Source organism: Arachis ipaensis, chromosome B9 (assembly GCF_059453495.1).
Source record: "Arachis ipaensis isolate K30076 ecotype BB chromosome B9, ASM5945349v1, whole genome shotgun sequence".
Taxonomy (NCBI): Eukaryota; Viridiplantae; Streptophyta; class Magnoliopsida; order Fabales; family Fabaceae; genus Arachis; species Arachis ipaensis.
The window spans coordinates 7,911,191-7,926,155 of record NC_142444.1 but is presented as its reverse complement, the minus strand read 5'-3'; positions in this window follow the sequence as shown (position 1 = coordinate 7,926,155).

Genomic DNA, 14,965 nt, shown 5'->3' with positions numbered 1-14,965 from the left:
TATTTGAACTAATGCTTCAGGTCAAATTACCAAAATCACAGGCATAAGTGCATAACCATCAACATAATTCACTATATGCTGTACGCTGTACATAAATCAGGTAATTTATTTGAACTAATACTTCTATACGCTATACATAAATTAGGTGATTTAAAACTCTGTCTTCTAAAAAAATATTAAAAAAATATGAAAGTTGCAGCAACATAATTCACTATATATTGATTATGTTTTACAGCTCAATCATTATTATCTCTAACGATTGAATTCAGCAAAGAGAACCATAACCAGATAATAATATATATCCAAAAAAAATTGAATATGATGAGTTTGGAAAACTCTAAATTAACATATGTGATGACTAAATATTATTAATTTAATTAATTACAAATATATTAATTCATATATAGTGATTAAATTAATTTTTGCTATGCAGATTTAACATTGGGCCAAAATTCAATCATGATCATTATAAGCCCAATATGATTGTAAATACCCAGCCTTGGTTAAAATGATTAAGTGATTTGGCTGAAGCAAATTGTTAGTTGGGCCAGTTTTAATTATCATTGATACAAGCCCAAATAATTTTGCATGCTTGGTCCGAAACCTAATGAGGGAAAGCAAATATTCTTTGCCTCCAAGGGACCTCAAGTTTTAATCATGTGGTGGAATTCAAATTTCATTAAAGTGAAGTTAATACTTGTATGAGAACTATGAGAGAGAAGTTGTCATTGATTTGATTGATGGCTTTATTGCTACATGCAACTCAGAGAAGTAAAAGCAACTTACTTTAATTAATGTGTTCTATTTCATTTAATTGCTTTTCTTTCAAACTCTATCTTCTCTCTCTCATTTTTATTTCTTCTATTTCGGTCATTACCCAGCAACCATAGAAGCTACACCTAGCCACCGAAAAGAAGATGGTGCAAGCAACAAGACCATCACAATGATGGCAAGAAAAAGCAAACTAAAAGTATGCTGTGGCTAAGATCCTTTTTCACTTGTGGTGAGATTTTGTGAAAAGATCTTGGCTCCTCCATACCAAAAATAGAAGTGAAGATTTTGGTCAGTGAAGAAGATCCTTAGAGAGGATGGCTTGTCTCTGATTCTGCTCAGCCACCACAGAAGGTAGCTAGAGTGGCTACGTGATGCAAGAGGCAGATATTGGAGCAGATGAAGCTATCATCATCATGAAGCATCAAGGGCCAGAAGTTCATCTTGGAGGGCAAGGCAAGGATGAAGGGTTCAGATTGATGAAGAATGGTGACCAAGGAAGGACTAGAGGTAATTGCATGTTGGGTTTTGCATGAGTTATCTCTTCTCTCTCCCTGGCCGAACCGGTTCAAGTTGAAGAAGAAGAAGATTGGCTTGGTTTGTTTGGTTTCAACCTTGAAGGCTTCTCCCTATAAGTAAAGGTGAATAGTCAGGGTTTGATTCAAGAAGTGAGAGTGCAAAGCACAGAGTTTCTATAGCTCCCGAAGCTAACATATTTCTTCTCCTTCAATGTTTTTCATTTTGTAATTTTCTGTTTAATTTTGTCATGTCTTGAGTCTCATGGAAAAAGGCAAACAGTGAGGTTTGTATGAAAAATCAATAGAGCGGAAAAAGGCAGAGAGTGCAAAATTAAAAGAAAAAGCCATAGATGTCCTTAGAGGTCCTTTGTGCATCTGTGTTGTGTTTCATGATTCTGTAGGAATCCCCTTGTAAGTTGGGTTAGCACTTTACAGTTGAAAGCTTGGCAGTGACCAAGTCAAGTTCAGTTTGGGTTTAGATTCTGGACTTGTCCCGGATAGGAACGGTTGTTCCTAGGGAGAATTGGTTTTTGTAATCAAGGATGATTATAGTGAAATTCCATCATTGTTGTGATGGAAACTGGATGTAGGCTACCTTGCACTTAGCAGCTGAACCAGGATATATCTTGGTGTAATTCTCTCTTTCTTCTACTCCATTACCGCTGCCCAGGAGATAAAATTGAAAATATCTCGTGCTGACTGACGAGACAAAAAAAAAGTCTCGTGGCTGGGGACGAGACAAAAGAAAAAGTCTCGTGGCTAGTTACGAGATAAAAAGACAAAAAGTTTCCAGAAGTTGTTTCAAAGGCCAGCAAGTTTTATCAAGCAAAAAAATGGGCTAAGATTCAACCCCCCTTCTTTTAGCCACTGATTACCATCAATTGGTATCAGAGCTTGGTCTCAAAGAGATCAAGCTTTGCAGCTTGGAGAAAAGATCCTGATGGCAGAAAACAGTGGCTCAAATCTGGTGTCCTACAACCTGACTGAAGGACAATCAAGCAACAGACCTCCTCTTTTCAATGGAAAAAACTATACCTTTTGGAAGGAGAGAATGAAGATCTTTGCGCAAGCAGTGGATTACAGATTGTGGAAGATTATCCTAGAAGGTCCTCAATATCCAACCATCACAAGTGCCGAAGGAGTTGTCACTCCTAAACCAGAAGCAAGCTGGACCGAAGAAGACAGAAAAAAGGTTGAACTCAACGCCAAGGCTATCAACTTACTCAACTGTGCTATCAGCTTCGAGGAGTACCGACGGGTATCACGATGCACAACAGCAAAGAAAATCTGGGACAAACTCCTAGTTACTCATGAAGGAACCACCATTGTAAAAAAGACCAGGATATATATGTTAAACAGAGAATATAAAATGTTTGCAATGAAGGAAGGAGAATCCATTGATGAGCTATTTGAGCGCTTCAACACCATTATTGTTGGCTTGGATGCTATGGGAATCAAGTATCCTGAATTTGTGCTAGTGAGAAGAGTGTTGAGATGTCTCACAAAAGAGTGGAAAACAAAAGCTTTAATTATTTCTGAGAGTAGTGGTCTTGACTCCATGACTTATGATGATTTGAGAGGAAATTTACTTGCTTTTGAAAACACCTATTTGAAAAAAGATTCAAAAAAGAAAGGAATAGCTTTCTCATCTGTTACTAACCCTCTGGATGATGAATCTACTGATAACTCATCTAAAAATAAATTTGTGTTGTTTTCAAAAAAATTCAGGAAAATGGTAAAGCTCAAGGAAAGAGGCAAAGGAGGCAGTTCAAGAAAACAGAAGAAAGATTTCAGCAAGGTGACTTGCTACAACTGTAAAGAAACGGGACACTTCAAATCTGACTGCCCTAAGTTGAAGAAAGAAGAAAAGCCGAAGAAAGGAAAGAAAAAGGGACTGATGGCATCATGGGAAGATCTTGAAAATGACTCTGAAGACGATGAAGAATCTGAAACAAAGTCTCAACCATGCCTTATGGCTGACCACGTTGAGCAGGTAATCATTCCCAACCCTGACACTGAATCTCTTCATCTTATGATAGATCATCTTTCTGGAAAAATAAGATGCTTTTTGCTGGATAATCAAGAACTTGAATAACAAATTATCATCCTTAAAGCAGAAAATGGATTTCTAAAAGAAAAGCTAAGGGAGGCCGAAACTACTTGTGATCTTGTTGAAGAAAATAAGCAATTAAAAGCCCAACTTAGGAGCTGTGAAAGTGACCATTCGGTTGTTGCATATGTTGATTGTTTTAAAAGGAATGAAGAGTTGCTTAAAGAGGTCAAAAGGCTTAAAGAAGACTTAGCCAAGTTCACACAAAGTTCTGAAAATCTGAATCAAATCTTGGCTAGCCAAAAACCTCTTTATGATAAAGTTGGCTTGGGGTTCTATAAATCTATTGAAAAATCTCATTTTGAAAATATTGCTTAATCTTCCAATGATACAAGATTTCAAAACCCAAGAAGCTTTAACAAAATAGCAACTCCAAGATTTTGCAGATTATGTAACCGAAATGGACACTTTCCCATACAATGCTTTTTTGGTGAAAGGATGATAGGTGATAAAGTTTACAAGGTTGTTTTTTATTATAATGGCTTAGGACATAAGAGATGGTTTAACGTGAAAGGATCCAAGAAAATTTGGATACCTAAGGTCACTTGAGCTTGTTTTATAGGTATGCTTAGCATCCAAACGGAAGGAAAATATGTGGTATATGGACAGCGGATGCTCTAGGCATATGACCGGAAAGACAACCTTCTTCATAAAGCTTGATGAATATGATGGAGGATTTGTCACTTTTGGTGATGATGCTAAAGGAAAGATAGTGGCTGTTGAGAAAGTTGGTAAAATCTTTTCATCTTGTATAAATGATGTTCTTCTTGTAAATGGTTTGAAACATAATTTACTTAGTGTTAGCCAATTGTGTGATTTAGGCTTTGAAGTTATTTTTAGAAAGTTTGTGTGTTTGGTTGTGTGTGAAAAATCTGGGGATATTTTATTTGAAGCTAAAAGGTGTAATAATGTGTATGGATTGACTCTTGAGGACTTGAAAGAACAAAATGTAACATGTTTTACCTCTCTTGAATCTGAAAAATGGCTACGGCATAGAAAGTTGGGTCATGCTAGCATGTACCAAATTTCTAAGCTAGTTAAGAAAAATCTGGTTAGAGGAATTCCAAATATCAAATTTGATAAGGATCTTACTTGTGATGCTTGCCAATTGGGCAAACAAGTAAAATCATTTTTTAAACCAAAAGATGGAATTTCAACTAAAAGGCCACTAGAGATGTTACACATTGATCTTTTTGGTCCAACAAGAACTCAAATTTTAGGAGGTAAATACTATGGTCTTGTGGTGGTAGATGATTATTCTAGATTTGGTTGTGTACTTTTTCTTGCTCATAAAAATGATGCTTTTCATGCTTTTTCAACTCTTTGCAAGAAAATTCAAAATGAAAAAGATTTAAAAATTGCCCATTTGAAAAGTGATCACGGAAGAGAATTTGAAAACCAAGACTTTGAAAAATTCTGTGATGATTTTGGAATTGCTCATAATTTTTCATGCCCTAGAACCCCTCAACAAAATGGGGTGGTTGAGAGAAGGAATAGAAGCCTTCAAGAGATGACTAGGGCCATGCTTTGTGAGAATGAGATTCCTAAATTTCTATGGGCTGAAGCTGTAAATACAGCTTGTTATATTTTGAATAGGACAATTATTAGAAAAGGGTTGAAGAAAACTCCTTATGAGCTATGGAAAGGAACCCCTCCAAATCTTAAGTATTTTCATATTTTTTGATGCAAATGCTTTGTACTTAACAATAAAGAAAACCTTGGTAAATTTGATCCAAAATCCTATGAAGGGATGTTTGTTGGATACTCCACCACTAGCAAGGCCTATAGGATTTATCTCAAAGAACATAGGATCATAGAGGAATCCATACATGTTACTTTTTGTGATTCTAATTCAATTCCCAGTGCTGTGTTAGATGATGATACAGATTGTGAAGATGTTGTCAATAAAGGAACCAATGAAGAAAATTCCAAATCTACTCAAAATGAAGAATCTGCCAGTCCATTTTTGTCTCGTCAGATTAGAGGAGACATTTCCATTTTGTCTCCTGAGCAGGCACGAGAACTGAAACAGTGAGACCACCAGAAACTCATCAAAGCTTAACACCACTCCGGAAGCCTAGAGAATGGAAGTCTATGAGGGGTTATCCTCATGACTTTATCATTGGTGATCCCTCTCAAGGTGTAACAATAAGATCCTCAACCAAAAGACAATCCGAACTAAGCAATTTTGCCCTCTTGTCACAAATGGAGCCCAACAATGTCAAACAAGCTCTTGAAGATCCATCATGGGTCAAAGAAATACAAGAAGAGCTTGCTCAATTCGATAATAATGAGGTTTGGACACTAGTACCTCATCCGGATGGTAAGAAAGTTACGGGTACTAAGTGAGTGTTTAAAAATAAACTTGGTGAGGATGGACAAGTTGTTCGTAACAAGGCTAGATTAGTGGCCCAAGGTTACGATCAAGAAGAGGGTATAGATTTTGATGAGTCTTTTGCTCCGGTAGCTAGAAAGGAAGCAATTAGATTGCTTCTTGCCTATGCTGCCCATAAGGGTTTCAAAATGTTTCAAATGGATGTTAAATGTGCTTTCCTTAATGGCTTTATTGATAGAGAAGTGTATGTGGCACAACCCCCCGGTTTCGAACATAAATATTTCCCAAATCATGTTTTTAAACTATCTAAGGCTCTTTATGGTCTTAGACAAGCTCCAAGAGCTTGGTATGAAAGGCTTAGTGCCTTCTTGTTGGAAAATCAATTTCAAAGGGGTACCACCAACACTACTTTATTTATTAAAGCATCTAATGATGATATTCTCCTAGTTCAAGTTTATGTGGATGACATTGTATTTGGTTCGACCAATGAGTCCTTGTGTGAAGAGTTTGGAAAACTCATGACTAGTGAGTTTGAGATGAGTTTAATGGGAGAGCTTACTTTCTTTCTTGGCCTCCAAATTAAACAAACTCCTAGTGGTACCTTTATTCACCAAGGAAAGTATACAAAAGAACTTATCAAAAAATTTGGCCTAGAAAGTTCCAAACCAATGGGAACACCAATGCATCCTAGCACGAAACTTGAAAAGGATGATGATGGCCAAGATGTGGATGAAACAAGGTATAGAGAAATGATAGGTTCACTCATGTACCTTACCTCTTCTAGACCGAACATTGTTCATAGTGTGGGTGTATGTTCAAGATTTCAATCTCACCCAAAAGAATCCCATCTTTCAGCCGTTAAGCGCATCATTAGATACATTAAGGGAACTAGTGACTATGGCTTGTGGTATCCTAAATCTGATGACTTTTGTACAGTAGGGTTTTGTGATGCAGATTATGCGGGAGATAGGGTGGATAGACGGAGTACATCCGGCATGTGTTGCTTCCTTAGAAGCTCACTCAACATGTGGTCAAGCAAAAAGTAAGCCACAGTGGCTCTATCCATAGCTGAAGCCAAATATATTTCCGCATCTGCATGTTGTTCACAATTAATTTGGTTAAAAACGCAGTTGGAAGATTACAAATTAAAGATCAATAGTATACCCTTATTTTGTGACAATATGAGTGCTATTAACATCTCAAAAAATCCTGTTTTGCACTCAAGAACCAAGCACATTGAGATAAAATATCATTTCATTAGAGAGCATGTGCAAAAGGGTACTATTGATATTCAATTTGTAAAATCTGAAGATCAACTTGCTGATATTTTTACAAAACCCCTCTGTGAAGACAGATTTTACACTTTGAGAAAAAGTTTGGGCATGATGAAATTTTGATTCTGCTTAGTTTTGTCTCGTAGGAATGGATGAGATAAAAATAAGAGTGTGTTGGAAGGACTGTGATCAAGGGGGAGATAGCACCAAAAATTAATTCTCATGGGCCCCATCGAATTTCCTTGACCCCACTCTAACCGTTTTGTTAATTTCTCTCTATGTAAATCATAATCTCTTTTTGATGTCCCATCAAATCTTATTGGAAGTGGTTATTGTCAAATCAAATCCTTCCCTTCACCTAATCCCTTGATTCTAGGAAACCACCTTTCAATTTATTTCAAATAAAAGAGAAACTCTTTAGGTATTAACCGCCACTTAATGGTCATTTAATTCCCTCTTATTCTCTCTCCACTCCACATTTAATGCTTCCCTAACCTTCTTCCTCCCTCACTCCATTCGGTTTCTATTCAACCCCCTCATCTTCCACTTCTCCATTTTCACTACCATGAAAAAGAAAACTGCCCCTAGGAAAAGCGAACGGATTCTCTTCTCTCAAAAACCATCTACACCACAATCTCATACCCATATCCATATTCACTCTACATCATCATCTTCTCCCTCACCTCCCTCAAAACAAACTGACACCATGAGAAGGAAGGTCATAGCCACGAAAACCTCTTCAAGGAAGAAGAAAGAGAGAGTTCCTGTGGAGGAAGAGGAAGAATCTCACACATCTCCCATTCCGTCTCCACCACCATCTCCACCGAAGAAAGCCACGCGTGGGAAGAGTGCTCAAAAATCAAAAGGATTCGCTCTGCACAACACCAAGGAACCATCAAACCTGGAATCCTTGGATTTCAAGAACAAATTCAGCAAAACACACTCTCACTATGATCCTGCGAGATTCAACTCCTGCGCTTCATATGAATTTCACAAAGAGGTTCTGGAAAAGCGTCATCTCTGTGCAACCTATCTTGTCAACCTTGACTCTCTCACCAACAAAGGGATAAATGTATCTTCTCTTTTTGAACTGCTTCAATGGACTCCATTGCTTCACATTCAAAAACCGGTTTACCCTGGCTTAGTTCGTGAATTCTATGCCAACATGAGACTGATTGATGGCACCATCCATTCATATTTGAAGCGAGTTCACATCACTCTTGACACTGCAACCATTGGGACAGCCTTGGGCTACAAAGAGGAAGGGCCGAGAGCATACATGGCCGAAAAGTGGGACTCACAAGTCAGAGTCACCTATAAAGTTGTTCTTCAACACATTTGTGAGAATCTCTCTGGCTTGGATGGCACTACTCCTACCCACAAAGCCCTCGGACCAACCAACTCTCTGCTTCACAGAATTATCACCCACATCCTGACTCCTCAAAGCGGCTCCCATAATAGAGTAACACTCTCTGACTCTCTCATCATTTTTTCACTTGTTACATCTACTCCTATATCTTTTGGCTATCTTATGATCTGACACATGTGGGAATCGGTAAAGAGCACCAAAAAGGCAAATCTGCCCTATGGTATGTTCTTAACCAGCATCTTTGAATATTTTAAAGTTGATCTTCTGAATGAGGCTGTAGAGAACAAAGTGTCCATGATCAAAGGAGGTAGAGCTGTTAAAGGAACCAAGGGTAAGAAATCTGTGGCTTCGGAGAGTGACTATGAGAGTCGGCCCGAATCTTCCAAGGCGACCGAATCCACCAAAGAAATTCTCACAAAATTTTCAAATATGTCCGAGCTCATGATACAATTCCATAAAGCAGGACGCAAGTTAGCCTATGAAAATGAGAAGGCTTGGATAAGATGTAAGGATAAAATCAGTTTGATGCTGGAGAGTCTTGAGGAGGATCTGGGAGATGCTACTGAGGAAGGAGCTCAGGAATCTGATCTTCATTTATTTGATGATTAATCTGTTTCTTTTAGTATTTGATATTGGCATGTTTAGGCTCAATTAGATACTCTGTTTTGTTGGGTTGGATACTGTTAGTACTATAACTCTGTGATACTCTGTGGATACTTTTGAGAAATATTTTGGATATTTTGCTTGCTATGTCAAACTCTTTTTGCAGGTGCCCCCTTGATGCCAAAAGGGGGAGGAATTGGTTTTGAAAATTGAAACTGAAAAACAGGGGAACTGAAAACTGGAAAACAGGGGATGAAATTCTTTTGAGAATTCATGATCACCCTTGTTGAAATGATACAGTTGATGCTTGATAATGCATGTTGATAATCCATTTGTTTTATCATGTGATTGCTATTGTTGCTTGATATTTATCTTGGTAAAATGCTTGGTTTATTATAATTGTGATGCATTTGTTTTACCTTGATATAATGATTGCTATTTTGGATTTATTTTTGGCAGTTTCTTTAAGTTGAGAAACATGAAGTTTATTATGGTTTGAGATGATCATGAATGATTAGAAAATTTTCTTTTGCTATGATCAATCTGCCTTGATTTGATTAGAAAATATTCAGGAAACATCAAGTTGTTTGTTTTGTAAGATTGAGCAGAAAATCAAATTATTGATAACAAATGAGTTTTGATTATCATTCATTTCTGCTCATAAATCAAGCCATTCAACATTGCATATTAATATGTTGAATAACATTGTTACCTTAGGCTTGATAAAAATTGTTACAGGTATGAAGCTTCCCTTGGTAAAATATTCAAAGGGAATATTCTATACTTCAATCTTTAATTCTTTTCATTTCAATTTTAATAATGTTTGTCATCAAGGGAGAGATTTATGAGTTTGGAAAACTCTAAATTAACATATGTGATAACTAAACATTATTAATTTAATTAATTACAAAGATATTAATTCATATATAGTGATTAAATTAATTTTTGCTATGCAGATTTAACATTGGGCCAAAATTCAATCATGATCATTATAAGCCCAATATGATTGTAAATACTCAGCCTTGGTTAAAATGATTAAGTAATTTGGCTTAAGCAAATTGTTAGTTGGGCCAGTTTTAATTATCATTGATACAAGCCCAAATAATTTTGCATGCTTGGTCCGAAACCTATTGAGGGAAAGCAAATATTATTTGCCTCCAATGGACCTCAAGTTTTAATCATGTGGTGGAATTCAAATTTCATTAAAGTGAAGTTAATACTCGTATGGGAACTATGAGAGAGAAGTTGTCATTGATTTGATTGATGGCTTTATTGCTACATGCAACTCAGGGAAGTAAAAGCAACTTACTTTAATTAATTTGTTCTATTTCATTTAATTGCTTTTCTTTCAAACTTTATCTTCTCTCTCTCTCTTTTTTCCTTCTTCTATTTTGGTCATTACCCAGCAACCATGGAAGCTACACCTAGCCACCAAAAAGAAGATGGTACAAGCAACAAGACCATCACAAGGATGGCAAGAAAAAGCAAACTAAAAGTATGCTGTGGCTAAGATCCTCTTTCACTTGTGGTAAGATTTTGTGAAGAGATCTTGGCTCCTCCATACCAAAAATAGAAGTGAAGATTTCGATCAGTGAAGAAGATCCTTGGAGAGGATGGCTTGTCTCTGATTCTGCTCAGCCACTACAGAAGATAGCTAGAGTGGCTACGTGATGGAAGAGGCAGAGATTGGAGCAGATGAAGCTATCATCATCATGAAGCATCAAGGGCCAGAAGTTCATCTTGGAGAGCAAGACAAGGATGAAGGGCTCGGATTGATGAAGAATGGTGACCAAGGAAGGACTAGAGGTAATTGCATGTTGGGTTTTGCATGAGTTATCTCTTCTCTCTCCCTGGCCGAACCGGTTCAAGTTGAAGAAGAAGAAGATTGGCTTGGTTTGTTAGGTTTCAACCTTGAAGGCTTCTCCCTATAAGTAAGGGTGAATAGTCAGGGTTTGATTCAAGAAGTGAGAGTGCAAAGCACAGAGTTTCTATAGCTCCCCAAGCTAACATATTTCTTCTCCTTCAATGTTTTTCATTTTGTAATTTTCTGTTTAATTTTGTCATGTCTTGAGTCTCATGGAAAAAGGCAAACAGTGAGATTTGTATGAAAAAGCCATAGAGCGGAAAAGGGCAGAGAGTGCAAAATTAAAAGAAAAAGCCATAGATGTCCTTAGAGGTCCTTTGTACATCTGTGTTGTGTTTCATGATTCTGTGGGAATCCCCTTGTAAGTTGGGTTAGCACTTTACAGTTGAAAGCTTGGCAGTGACCAAGTCAAGTTCAGTTTGGGTTTAGATTCTGGACTTGTCCCGGATAGGAAGGGTTGTTCCTAGGGAGAATTGGTTTTTGTAATCAAGGATGATTATAGTAAAATTCCATCATTGTTGTGATGGAGACTGGATGTAGGCTACCTTACACTTAGCAGCTGAACTAGGATATATCTTGGTGTAATTCTCTCTTTCTTCTACTCCATTTCTGTTTCCGCTGCCCAGGAGATAAAACTAAAAATATCTCGTGATGACTGACGAGACAAAAAGAAAATTGTCGTGGCTGGGGACGAGACAAAAGAAAAAGTCTCGTGGCTAGTTACGAGATAAAAAGACAAAAAGTTTTCAGAAATTGTTTCAAAGGCCAGCAAGTTTTATCAAGCAGAAAAGGGGGCTAAGATTCAACCCCCCTTCTCTTAGCCACTGATTACCATCAGAATAAATTATTAGAAACAGGTCAAAATTAGAACAACAATAAAATTAAAACAACATAAATTAGAACACCAAATCACAAATTCAAGTTAGATAATTAACCAGACTCAGTAAATCAAGAAGCTAAAAAAAAGGCCAGAGACAATCAGAATTACAACCAAACTAATTCTAAAAAGTTTCATGTGGTGCACCAATTTCAATTACCAAGTTATCAACATTCAACAATAAATCAATAGCATCAAGCAATAAACTGAAAAATAAATCTATAACCAGCAATCCAGCAATACCAAATTAAAATCAACAATAAACTGAACAATACACTGATCTCAATACACTGAACAATAATTCAATAACCAGTAATACCAAATTACTAACAATAAACTGAACAACAATAAAATAATTCATCAAATCAGCAAGGCAGCATCCAGCAATAAACAGCAACAAGCAAATTACCAACAATAAACAGCAACCAGCAAGGCAGCAAGCCAGCAACAAAACCAACAATAAAATAATTCATCAAATCAACAATGCACCCACCAGTAAACAGCAAGTAGCAACAAATCAACAATGCACCAGTAAACAGCAAATGGTTCAAATTACCTGAATCGGTGGCTCGGGCTCCATATTGACTTGGGAGGAAGGCTGACTGGGAGACTCGGAGGTGCTGGGAGTGGGTTGAACTGATGATCGTGGCGCTGAGTGGGAGAACCCAGAAACACTGCTGGCGCTGGGTGGTGGCGTCTCAATGGCGACGGCGTGGTGGTGTGCTGCCCTGTTGAGTCAGTGGGCGACGGCGTCGTGCTGTGCTCTCTCTTCTGGGTCAGTGCTGTGCTGCCTTCTGGGTCAGTGGGTGGCGTCTCCGCGAAGAGATTGGGGAGATTTGGGTGCGCAGGTTAGGGATTGGGGATTTGGAGAAGAGAGAGCGAGAGCGACTGAGTAGTAGAGAGTAGAGAGTAGAGACTAGAGAGCGCAGGTTAGGGATTGGGGATTTGGGGGTTAGGGTCAGGGACGGCTGGGATGCTCTCACAATCGCGCAGCAGCTTCATTCGTTTAGGGGTGGGGGTCTGGGGGGATGGGGTTGGTTTTTTTAGGGTTTTCAACTCACCGGCTCGGTTCGGTTCGGTTGGGATTTTCATGGTCAGAATCGAAAACCGAACCGAACCGCAAAAAAAACAGCAAAACATGTTTTTTTCAATTTTTTCGGTTTTCGGTTTATTCGGTTTTCGATTTTTTTGGTTCGGTTGGTCGGTTTAGTTTGGTTCGGATCGGTTTTGAACACCCCTAGCTGTTGGGGCTGTTGCGGTGGTTGCCGTCGTCACTAAAAGAGCTCATCGCTGAGCTGTTGTGTCGCCGCCGGAGGAGAAGTCGTCGCAAAGCTATTGTCCTATTCGGCCGTGCTCTATCCTCCATTCTTCCTCCACTGGTTCCGCCATTATCCTTGCCCTTTGAAAACGTCGTAGGAAGCATTTCACACCTATGTCAGTTCTTTTCCACTGTTCTAGCCTGGTTAGTGGTTGTTCTGTTTTGTTTCCATTTCTACTACTGTTTTACCACAGTTGTTGATGTTGTCGTCGTTGCTCTGCCTTTAGCCGTTCGTCACTTCTGTTCTGTTGTGCCTCTATTCGCTGTTTTGCTTGCCTATTGGAGCTGCTGCTGCCTCCATCCAAATTTTGCGCTCTTTCGTACCCTTTAGTTTGGTACTCCGGGTTTGGTATCTTCAGTCCCTTGAGACTAAGTTGTGAGTAGGCATTACATTTATAATTATTTGGCTTTACATCTATAATTATTTTGATATATGCTGCTTGAATTTATGACTATACTTACAAGTTATTAACGAAGGATTTGAATTTGATTTTAATAATGGATTTATTAGAACTAAATATTATTTTTGTGAAATTCGAATTTTTAATCTGCACATGAGACTATATACATGTTTGATGAAGTTTTGTATTATTTTAGAATATTCGATTTTATTGAATATGTGTTTTTGAAACATTAAAGTATTGTGAATACTCACTCATATACTATGAATTTGTAAAGTATATTTGACATTTCATATGACTGAAAAGGATTTTTGATAAGAAAGTATTATTTGATTTGATACTTTATATATTTGAAAGATCAAAGATTGGTTGTATTTGAAATTATATGTTTTGAATTGGTTTGGGAGGCTCGCATTAGAAAACTGTAGTTAACGGCGGTTATAACGTTAACCTAGATGTATCTGGCTCAGACTTCAACTAGCAGGGGCGTTGCTAGCCTAACGTGTAGGCCACACATTGGATCTGTTATTCCGTACGGACACACTAGAGGAAAGGTCTACCCTTAGAGGTGGAGCTACCCAAGTGTGGACTATTTGATTTGATTTCTGTATGAGAACTCCCTTATTGATTCACTTATTCATATAAATTATTATTTTCTAACTAAAATTATTTTCATAATAATGTTTAGATGGTCTCATGTGAATTATAGATGTATTGTCTAGTCACTGAGTTGCAAAACTCACTCCGTTTTCTAAAAATATTTTTCAAGAATAAATATTTGATTATGTGAGCATTTCTATTCAAGAGTAATGATCTGCAATGGGTATCTATTCTTTGTTGGGTTCTTAGACGTCATCTGCTCCATATGCCACAGGCAGGATCCATCTATATTTATTTATTTTATTTTTGTTCAATTATGTAATTATTCATTATTCTAGAAAGTGTAAATTTATCAAAAATTATTTGTAACCTTTTTATTTATCTTATATTCGAATTTGTTAGGCTTGCTAGGAAACTCTTTTTTCTGAGCGCCAATCATAGCTCATTTTAGGCTGTAACAGTATAGTTCGTCATCTTGTAATTTAAAATAATATAATAGTAAAGAAATAAATCTCTGGTATTATTTTTTTTCTTTGGTTTAATTATTACGTAGCTATTATATTATTATAATTTTACTCAGTTTTCAATTATATTATTCTTTTTTTATAAGCAAAACCTTCTCAATTTTCATTTAGATTATTATAATTGAAAAAATTTAGTCATCTATATAATTTTTTTACGAAGTTTCCAATTTTGTCAATCATGACAAAGCGCCATAATAAAGATTGAATATTTCATAAATTTACTGCCCCAACTAGGCAACTATACTACATTGCTAAAATATTAGTACAGAACTATACATAATTTTTTTCCCTCTTGCACAGTAAAATATATAATGTATATTTACTTTTGAATTTAATTTAATTTTTTTTCCTTAACGATGAAATTTTGGAATGTTGTACTTGATGTTATTGTATGAGATATG